Below are 11,444 nucleotides of genomic sequence, written 5' to 3'. Positions count from 1 at the left end.
TTTATTTTTTTCCATGTGTACAGGGGTAACACATCATACTAAATATGTAAGGTCATATCTACATGGGTTTGATTACAGAAACTAATAAAGTATTCTCTAAATAATGAAAAAAAGAATAAGGTAAGACTATAACAGCAAGAAGCAATTTAAATATGTTCAGGGACCATTTTCATCTCCAGAATTAAGGATTATTTTAATGTTACATCATGACCTTTTCTCTTTTACTTTCCTTTTTAGTTTTATTTTAGGATTCCCTATCTTTTATGTTCATATAGAGATTTCTTTAACTGAAATACCGAATAGTTTCTTTGGTGCAAAAACTATAATAGTACACCGGATCCTAATGAGATAATTAATAATGTGAAATAGGAAGTAAAGGGCTAAAGGTGTAGGGAAAGTGGGAAGGGTGGGGGAAAGATAATAAGGGAGAGGAAAAAAAATATGAGAAACTGAAAAAATGGAAATAAAGTGTTTGTAAATGGGGAGGGGAGGGGGGGTGAAGGGAGGGCAGGGACAAGGGGAAAAAATGAGAATCAAGACCTATTATGTAAAGGTATAGAATCCCAATGATGAATGTAGCTGTATTGTATACCTAGATTGTACCAATAAACTCAATTTTAAAAAAATACAGAAACACAAAGAAGTAAAACTTCATTTAGGCCTCTGGGCTCACACTGGTCCTGAGTTACATGAGTCTTTTCCTCTTGACACTTTACAGAGTCTTAGACATGAGTGAATTATGAAGAAAAATCTTTCAAAAATTGCTTTATTTTTAGTTTTACTTTGTGTGAAATTAGGTATGAAAATTTATGTTTGAGTTTTGATTTTGCTTTAAAAAAACCCATCCAAATGCAATCTATCCTTAAAATACACATACATAACTGTTAATAGTACAAAATCATATTTAGTAATTCAAAAAATAAATTGGTTAATAAATTCATTGAAAACTCAAAGTCTTAATATCTAAAGTACAGTTTCTATTTGCATTCCAATAAATATTTCCCCAAATTTCCAGTTTATTTACACTGTATTTTACATTCCAACAAATTAAAAATAAGTATACTACTTTATTACATGAAGTTATTTATCATTAAGGAATTAATATACAGTACTTGCTTTAAATTTCTGTAACAACTAAAAAGTCAGAATGACTCTATTTTATTTTTGACTAATTCTTCGTGAAGTCCATGATAATCTACTTACTAAAACTATATAATTAGCTATTGCATTTGTATTCTTTGTGCTGAAAGTTATCTTCCTTGATAAGTAGTAGTTTTCATAGATTTTGCTGCTCTTCCTCCATTAATGAGCAATATTTAATTAACCACTTTTCTGATCATTGCTGTAATTATAACATAAAGGTTATGATTATTCTTCTAGAACAGTCAAATAATAACTTTTAGAATGTTAAGATTTATAAAAATTTCACAACCACTTCTAAATCTAAGGTACATAACTTTGGATCTTTTCCCCACAAAAGCCTTTTGGGGGGAACTGAATATTTCATGTAGAGTTGTAATACCTTGTTTGGGGGAGTTTCCTAAATTGACATAGCACTAGCATCCAAAGAATTCGTATTTATAACCTCTACCAAACTAATAGTAATGATGTCTTTTTCACCAAGCCAGTGGAGAAGATAGGCAAATGAAGAATATTGAGCAAGCTTCCTGAAGGACACATGCTTTCTTCTCTAGGTATGTTATATAAAAATAGAATATTTAAAATGCTAGTTTGAGACATAGCTTCCATTTTTCATATTTTTGCTATAATAAAATTCATTATAATTACTACATTCAAATCTTGAACTATCTTCTGGGATTATTTTCTAAAATGTGAATAGTTTATTGGCAATTTTTAAGAAGGCTGCTGTACATGTTTTAAATTCATAATAATTTACTAATTTTAGTTTCCTTAGTCCATATACAATTTGTCTCTGCTATGTTCTATCTAAAATTCATGGGATAATAAGAGCACTAGATAAAATATGCTCCCAAAGGATTCATAACCCCTTCAGGAAGATAAAGTCTATAATCACCATATCTAAAATGGAACCAAAAGATGAATGGCATGATACTTAAGTGTTCAAATCTGAGGAAGAGTGAATCCCATTTATTAACTTCAAAGAAAGAAAAACCAGGCTGTTAAAAGTTGGTGTGAGATAGAATCAACTAATGTTAAATTCCTCTAATATGGAATCTGATATAACTCATGAATCACAGTTAATGAGTATAATTTAAAAATTCATTTAAAGAAATATAGAACAGAAGATTGAGAAAATGTTGCTTAATTTCTGTGTTCCTGAAGTCTTTGCTTCTGGTTACTTACAACAGTTATATTCAGTAATCAGAGCAGTACCAACCATGGTCAAGTTAATGAGTAGAAATGAAAGTCTAATAACATCAGACATTATATTTTTCTCTTTTCGGGAGAAAAGTTTCACAGTAGTTTTATGTATCTGATGTCATTGAGGCTGGAATTGAAAATAAGAAATTCCAAATAAAATTGGTAGGATAAAGAGTAGAAATAAATTTTCTCTACAAGTCTTTCATTGCTATTTTATTCTGCTTAGAACCACAAAAAAAGAATAGGAAAAGAAGAAGATATCCAATAGAAATTGAGGTCAGTAAATACTATGAGGGGAAAATGATGAGTCCTGGAATTTTTACAAGGAAAGAATCCAATGTAAAGCTTTTTACTGTATCAAAATTGACTGTAGAAGTCACTGAGTTCATTAATTGAAGTCATCAATTGAAATTCTATTAATTTCCAGGTGCTCTAGAATTATTTATTCCATTGTTGCAACAAATTTGCATGGTAGCATTCCTTTCTGAACTTCACAAGAGAAAACAGAAACACTGAGAGTATTTAAACAACTTGCCTAAAGTGGTAGTCTGCAAATTCATAGAAGCAGCAAGTGATGAAAGACCTCAACATAGGTTTATTTGATTCCAAGGCCATGCCCTTTCCATCAGAGCCCAAGCCTGTGGATATTTTACTACATTTCTACTGCTGATAGTGTTCTTTCCAGGGGGCTTTTTGGAAAAGGATTTGATAAAAGAGAAGAGGGTGCAAATTTTAGGTGAATTTTCCAGTAGCAGAGGTGAATATGAACATGAAAATCTTTAACATCAAGGAAGATTATAGAACACCAAGTTTCTGACAGTGTCAAGTCTTTTTTCTTTTTCTTTTCTTTCTTTTTAATTTTTTTACTTAGTAGAAAGGTCAAGGGGAGCCCAGTATCTATTCCTACCCACAGTATACCTATGATTTTACTTTAAAAATGTAATACCTATCATTGAAATCTTGACCCCAAGCAGACTCAGATAGAGCTCCAAAAGGTGGTCTTATTATATTCGGCTTGGAGGAGGCAGAGAGAACCAAAACTGAAAGATTGTTTAAGAGGGTAAGGTGATGGATATTGTTACGTTTTGGGCCTAGATGTCCCCCCAAAACCTTATACAGTGGCTGAAGCTAGAGTGTGTGATGCTGAGATTAAGGTTGTGTGATTACTAAACCCGTATACTGATTGTTTTGGCACTGCCCTAATGCCAGTAGTCTGAATAAGATAAAAGGGGCTGAAAGATGCTGCTAAAATCTTGCTGGTGTGCTAGCTTCGGGCCACCAGGAACTGTTGCCCCTCTGCCACTCTGCCTTGGAGCCAACTGATTATGGACTGAAACCTCTACAGACTGTGAGTCAAATAAAAACCTTCCTCTTTAACTTTGGGTGTCCAGTATTTTTATCTCATAAATGAGAGAAAATAACTAACACAGACGAAGAGGGGTTAAGAAGGGAAACGAACATTTGCTGAGGTTCCAGTGTCCCGATTCTTGTTCCAAACTTTTTAATATTATTTTTGTCATATAATCCCTTAATTCTATCAATAGTTGTCACTGCCTTGATTTTACAGGCTAAGAAATCAAGGATCAGGGACTTCTAATAATATGTGATTGTTTATAAGTAGCAGAAACCTGAGACAACAACCAGCCTCCTCTTTATTTGATTTTATTAGAATTTAAGACTTGTAAAAAAAATGGTTAAAAAAGGTAGCTAAATGCCCTAAGAATATTTTCCTGTGCAGTAAACATTGCAAGCTCACGAACTCTGTTCAATAATTAAGTGCTATGTACCTCCTAAATGAATTTGTGACATCTTTTACTGATTATCAGTATCACCCAAACTGTATAAGCCCAAACTCAGTACAGGGATCGTCCCTGGAAATAAAGATTTCTCAGATCATTAACAATGCATCCTGGATTTATTCAACAAAAACAAACCTATTTTTAGTATAAAAGAGGTCCTTCCAATTTTTTTTTTCCACTGACATTTCAGATAAGATTTTTGTTCTTTAAATTGTCTATGTAAATTAGTCTCTGCTATTATAAGTTATACACATGAAATCATCTTCAACTTGGAAAAAGATTCCTTTTGAAATATTAGCACATCAGATGTATTATTATTTGAGTTGGCAAGAAACTAAGTGTATTGTTTTCAGTGAATCACATTAGAGATGTGTACAGAGTACATCTGAACATATTTATATAAGAAATTTAGAATTATGCTGTTTTCCCAAAATAAAAACATACAACCTTCAGTATTAATTACTTTAAATCCCATCTTCATCACACTAGAAGGGCGTTTTTAAAAGATCTTGTTTGTGAATTTGTTTTATGAATGCTCTCGTTTTTCCTAAAATATGTAGAAATATAAGACCTCAACTAACATAATGTTCCCTGTGTTTTGTGAAATGACGATTACATTTCTAAATAGAGATTTTTCATTAGGAAGCACAATGGGACACCATGCTATGGTCTTTGGAGATGAAGGACGCATTGCATGGATCAAAATCAGGACTCATTGATGAGGCATTAAGTGTTTTTTTTTTTTTTTCAGGAAGTATCAAAACAAAGTAGCTTCCAAATATACCTAATTAAATATGGAACTAAACTGAGTACTTCCTAAGCCTAAGTTTTGCATTCAAATAATCTGAAAGCAAATGTCAGTGATATAGTCAATAAGTGATATTTTTCTTAATCAACTGTAGATATCTTAATCTTTTTATTCTGCATATGAAAATCCAGAGATTTGTTGTATCTATATAATATAAAACTAAAAATTAAGTCCACCTACTGACGACCCTGACTGAGAGCTTGGATCTCGTGCCAGGTAATAGGACAAGATAAAAGAAAGATATGGAAACAAGACCTAAACAGAAAGCAGGGGAACGGGATGGGCTATGCCAAGTATATAGTGAGGACCCCAAGTAACCAGGACTATTAGGATTGCACAAAACTGGTAGAATTGGTTAGGGGGATATACATGGCATCGGGTGATATCAACAACACAGGCAAGGCTTGCAGAAAGTAGGATAAGGCATTCTTGCAAAAGAATCAGAATGACCAAAGATTGGCTATGCTTAACTAGTAAGCTACTGAAACAATCAAGGAAAGGGCAGCTCTGGGAATGGAATGTGGTCTGGAGTCATACAGTCCTGGTCTTCAGCTGCTGTTATCTCACTAGGAGCCCTGCAGTTTGAGTTCAGGATTTAGATCTCCACTTCCTCCGTGTTGACAAGGACCTGAGCGCCATCTGTGAGTCATTTAGGCTTTGGTCCGGCTCTGAGTATGTTATAGCCAATGATAAGAAAAGATACCTGTACCATACTACAGCCTGCTCTAAACCTAGCCAGGAGAGTCTGCCATAACCTCATTTTTATTTTACTTTTATCATATAGGAGAATTCAACTTTATGGACAGAGTTCTTAGCAATAATAATATATATTTGCATACTCCTTGTCCTTTCTTTGATCTTCCTTTTCTCAGAAAGATGTTACACAAGGGAAATTTTCTCAACTTACTATGACCTCACATAAGTCATTTGAATGATTACTGCTTCATGTAATCATTTTTAAAATAGGAGAGTGCTCTTCTCCTATAATAGTTTTTTTCTTTGGAACTTCCTTGAGAATTATACCTTGTTGGAAACATGAAAAATGCTTTGATTTCTTTATAGAAAGAGTGCATGATTTACAAGCCCCACTTAACATAGATTCCCTGTTTTATGTTTGCTGAGCACAACACATGATGGAGATTCCACAGGGAATAAAGTGAAGTGTAAGATACGATCTGTGCTCTCAATTTATGATATTTCTGTTGAGACAAAATAGAAATGCATGGAAATGATTAGGTGTTATTTTTGTAATTCAAACTCACCAAACTTTCTTCCAGCAAACTCAGAATGGTCTGTATTCTTCTATTCATGATTGCTCCAGCGGTCTGGATGAGACAGGTACCACCACAGACTTGGAAGTTCTCTCTCCTCTCCCAGATCTCAGGTTGAAAGAACTTATGTCATAAACTTTAAATTACAATTATTTTGCAGGCATGATGGGAGAGCCTACCAAGAAAGGAAAACAACACCATACATTTATCAACCAGAAGTGGGGGCTCTGTCATTTGTCCTAACCCCTGGACTGAGATCATAGGCATCACTGCCTTGACTTTACATTATTAGGTTGAAATCTCTTCCGCCTGCAAGAAACTCATTCCTTGATACACAGACAAGGAAACAAAAGAAGCTTCATACCAAATGGTATTCACAATGTCTTCCAGGATATCTAAAACCAAAAAAAATAGTTTCAAGTATCACTGTGATACATACACGTTGTTTCTAATGGTCCAATAGTCCAAATTCAAAGAGTGAGATTAGCAGACTCAGTTTCTCCTTGCACCAATAGAGAGCTGAGGTACTATATACACTATCCCTTCAGAAAATTTCCTTCTTGCATAAGATCAGTTGAGATAAATTACCAATACAGAAAAAATTTGACATTATCCAAGGTTGGAAATTTTGATTTCTGAGCCCTTAGAAAATTAGCTGTATTCTTTCTTATAAAACATGAAATGTGACCCTTTCAATAACTATGCAGGATGCCAGGTAAGCATGAGGAATTCATCCTTCAAGAGGAGAGAAAGATAATGACATGAAAGTAAGAACCTCCTTCATCTTGGCTCCATAATAGTGGATGATTTTGCTTGCAAGGGGGAATTTGGCAATGTTTACAGAGATTTTTTAAGAAAATTATTTCTACAGGGACAGAGGGAGAGGGAGAAGGTGTTACTGCTCATAGGGAGTAGGGACCAGGAATACTACTAAACATTCTGTAATGCCCCTGACCGTCCTCAGAAATAAAGAATTCTTTGGACCCAAATGTCAGTAGCATTGATATTAAATCATCCTGCACTATAAGGTACTCCTTCGAGTTCAGACATTTAGTTGGAATAGACTTTACATAGGATTAACAAAACTACTGAGAGAAAAACATTAAAAATGTTGTTCACATTTGATCATAGAAAATTAAGTGCATCCTCTCTAATTATTCTGGCCTACATATTCACATTATAATCATTTATCTATGAATAATATTTTGTTGTTTCAGTTTTCCTTTTCGTTCTGTAATTCTCATGTGATATATTTATGATCTAACTGGCCCGACAGCTTTTCTGTGAGCTTCTATTGGTCTTTGGTAACAGAACTTATGATTTAAAAGGACCTGCTTCAATGGGGTCATCGCCCATATGATTTATATAGGTATACTGCACCTGTGATGTTATGCTAGGGCTAAAATGCTCAATTAAATATTTTTCTATAAAATCACATATTGTGATTTCTCATATTTAAAGTCAGAGGGAAGGCTCTAACTCTACACATTAGTCAGTACAGGTGTTTCTTTATGAAAAAGTTTTCTGAGAGGTTTTCTAAATTAATTTCAAAAATGAATGTCAAACAGCATCATCATTAGAATTAAATCAGGTGTTCAATTTCAATGATGCAGGTTCAGGGAAATAGAATGCAAGAACAAAACTTCTGATAAAGACTTTGATGTTCTCCAAAGCAATTTCTTATATTTAATTTTATGGGATTTGTTTTACTCATGTAATTTAAGATGAAAAAGTATCGCCTTGTCAGAAGGATCCTGTAGAAAGTTTTGAAAGCTGAAGCAATAAAGGTAATACATTTTTCACCATCAAAAATAATCACATAAATTCACTAATGATAACTTATGTGATTTAAAAATTTAAACCTTAGTGTATGCATAAACTGAATATAAAAATTTACTTCCTGAGTTAATACCTGACAGAATTAAAAGTTAAAATGTAGTGTACTCATATTTTGTTTGTATGAAATATATTTTTGTTTCCTTCCAAGTGTCCAACACTTTATCTTTATTAGTAGCAATTAAATTTAGCAGAAATAGGATGAAATCTTTTTCCCACTATGGCACAGCAAAAGCACTTTGATACACTCAGGAGTAATAAAAGCATCTTTGACACTTATCCAATCTGAAAACTAATCAAATAAAAATTAAAATTTCTACTAGCATATTCAAATTAAAAAAGAACTTTGAAGTTCAGCATTCATTTAATTTCTGTCACATATTCCCAAATAAAACAAGAATTCTTCTGAAATCTTTTTCGCTGTTTTAAAAAAACAAGATCAACTTTATAAATAACAGCGAAAAATTTAGTGACTCACATAATATTGTTAACAGTGCCTGTCCCCTATGGAGTAGTATATGTAGTAAAATATTCATACTTTACAATTCAAATCATGTCAGTTCTTAAGTGCTTTAAGCAAATAATTCTGCCGCTTTTATAGGTCAAAGTCCAAACTGGGATAAGCGTATTGTTCAATTTATCTTAATGAGACAGGTAGGAAAAATGTCATTTTTTAAAATGTTATGGGTGAAAAATTGAGATCAGAACCTTCCTTTGCTGAAGGTTTTCCACTGGGAAGGAGGAGAAAAGAGGGAAGATAATAAGACATGTATTAAATATAGAAGAATTCCATCACAGGGAGATGATCAGGAGATTTTAAAATAGATGTCGTTGAAACACTGCTTGAACACATTTGTTTGTAGATACAATACCATGATTATATCTATTGATTTTGTTGTAGTTTTGTTAGTCTTTGCACACTTCGTAGGATGAAGTGGATCTGACTAGATGAAAGAAGGAGCTTACCTTCGCCAACTGGATCTGCATAGAAGCATCAATTATTCATCAGAAGAAAATTCATAAAACTCCCTAGCTGAATGCTTCCTAAGCTGTGCTATTCCGGTAGACCAATGGAGGAAGACAATGCAAGCGTGTTTTAGGCAATGTCGGCTTCATCCTGGTTCAGTCACTGCTTGCCTTCCGTTTTCTTGAAATATAAGATTATATTAAAAATACATTCAAATTTACCATTCCACTTCATCAAATAGAAATGTTTTGGCGTCCCAGTTTAGAAAACATGGCTTACTAGTTAATGTCTTGGCAAAGCATGGCTGTTATGATTATAGATACTCTAAAAGGTATCTGGAACGGTAATTCAAAATGTTTTTGACGGGTTCAGGGTTTGTTCTTATCTTCCTTTGGTCTTTCTTTCTGTAGCACTGAATTATCCCACCACTCTGTGGCAATGAGCAAACCACTCAGTCTCTCTGGGCCTTTAATGTTACTTAATTATGAAACTAGGTGGTAGAATGGGGCAGCCATCCAGATCATGAATTCTGGCTCAAGCTTATGTATTATGCACTGTAATATTTCTTCATCATTGCAATTAGTTACAAAAAGCCTTACTGTAAGTAAAATATAATTTTTTTCCTCATTGAGTTTATTGGTACATTTTAGGTCGACAGTACAGTTACATTCATCATTGGGACCCTGTACTTTTACATGACAGGTCTTGGTTCTCATTTTTCCCCCTTGTCCCTGCCCGCCCTTCACCCCCCCTCCCATTTACAAACATTTTATTTCCATTTTTTCATTTTCTCACATTTTTTTTTCTTTCCCTTATTACCTTTCCCCGACCCTTCCCACTTTCCCTACACCTTTAGCCCTTTTCTTCCTATTTCACATTGTTAATTATCTCATTAGGATCTTATGTGCTATTTTAGTTTTTCACACCAGAGAAACACTTCAGTATTTACATGTGTGACTTATTTATTTCACTTAGGAGTATATCCTCAATATGTTCCATTTTCTTATGAATGAATCTAATTTCACATTCTTTGTGGTCGAGTCGTATTCCATTTTATATAAAAAACCACATCTTCTTTATCCAGTGTCCACCTGATGGGCAAATGGGCTGTTTCCAGGTTTTAGCTATTAGAAACTGTGCCACTGTAAACATAGGTGTGCATATGTCACTGTGCTATGATTCTTTTAATCCTTTTGGTAAGATACCCAGCAGAGGGATGGCTGGGTGAAATGGAACCTCTACTCCCAGCTCTTTGAGGTATCTCCATATTGATTCCCATAGTGGTTGCACCAGTCTGCACTCCCACCAACAGTAGAGAAGGGTTCCTTTCTTCCCACAACCCTGCCAACATTTGTTATTGTGTGATTTCTTGATAGTAGCCATTCTTTGTGGGGTGAGGTGAAATCTCTGCATCTCTCGAGTAACCAGTGATGTGGAACATTTTTTTCATATATTTACTTGTTGCTTTTACTTGTTTGTCTGAGAAATGTCTGTTCATTTCAGACGCCCATTTTAAACTATCATTATTTGCTGATGATATAATACTCTACATTGAAAACCCAAAGAACTCCACCAAAAGACTTCCAGACTTAATTGGTACTTTTAGCAGAGTAGCCGGATACAAGGTCAACACCCAAAAATCAATAGCCTTTTTGTACACAAATAACAGACTCACTGAGAGAGAAATTAGGGAAACAATTCCCTTCACAGTAACATCCAAAAAAAACGAAGTATCTGGGAATCAATCTAACAAAAGAAGCAAAAGACCTCTACACTGAAAAGTACAGCAATCTGAAAAAAGAGATCGAAGAGGATATAAGAAAATGGAAAGATATCCCCTGCTCCTGGGTAAGAAGAATCAACATAAAATATAAATTTATCAGTTTATACAAAAACTGTGGTATGTGAAATATGGAATTGGCCTATGTAAGTTAATCATTGCAAAAACATATTCATGCACTGTTAGGCATATTTTGATGCCCACAATGTTTTTCCTCGCTGACATAGACTCTATGTTCCTACCTAACCTTGCCTATGTAAAATACAAGCCATGATAAATATATTATACATGTCAAGCTATAATGGATCAACTGGTTCCATTTTAATCTTTTTCAAGTTTTGTCATTAATATGAAAAATATCTTATATTTCACCCAATTCACAACTGATATAATTTAAGTTTCTCCTTTGTGTGTGCTTGATTGGATCAAGGAAAAGTATTCTTTCTTACTTTGGACATTATTCATTATTAAATTAAGATTATATCTTCTTTTTTCCTTTTCAACATTAGCGCAATACACTTTAGTGTCTAATTTCCTATTATAAAATGTTTTACTATCGTTTTTGTTTCTCTATGCATATATGTGCATATCCATACATATATTTATACACTCATCTATATAGAGATTTTTTTATACATAA

At 33.7% G+C, this 11,444-nt stretch overlaps 1 long non-coding RNA gene across 2 annotated transcripts in view; it reads right to left on the bottom strand.

The window, feature by feature from the left end:
* Positions 1–1,273: 1,273 nt before the first annotated feature.
* LOC104871061 overlaps positions 1,274–11,444 on the bottom strand; it is a 403,725-nt gene continuing 393,554 nt past the window's right edge. The window contains exons 6-8 of one of the 2 annotated variants that reach the window (XR_782722.3): positions 9,024–9,204; positions 6,213–6,396; positions 1,274–1,342 (exon numbers count right to left, since the gene is read on the bottom strand). This is a non-coding gene — a long non-coding RNA (uncharacterized LOC104871061). The remainder of the gene's footprint in view (positions 1,343–6,212; positions 6,397–9,023; positions 9,205–11,444) is intronic. The other variant, XR_004515574.1, reaches the window with a different exon arrangement.

The sequence above is a fragment of the Fukomys damarensis genome, unplaced genomic scaffold (assembly GCF_012274545.1).
Source record: "Fukomys damarensis isolate Sample0158 unplaced genomic scaffold, DMR_v1.0_HiC HiC_scaffold_37, whole genome shotgun sequence".
In the NCBI taxonomy this organism is placed as follows: domain Eukaryota; kingdom Metazoa; phylum Chordata; class Mammalia; order Rodentia; family Bathyergidae; genus Fukomys; species Fukomys damarensis.
Note: the sequence above shows the minus strand (reverse complement) of the source record. Positions and strands in the feature narration are given on the sequence as shown.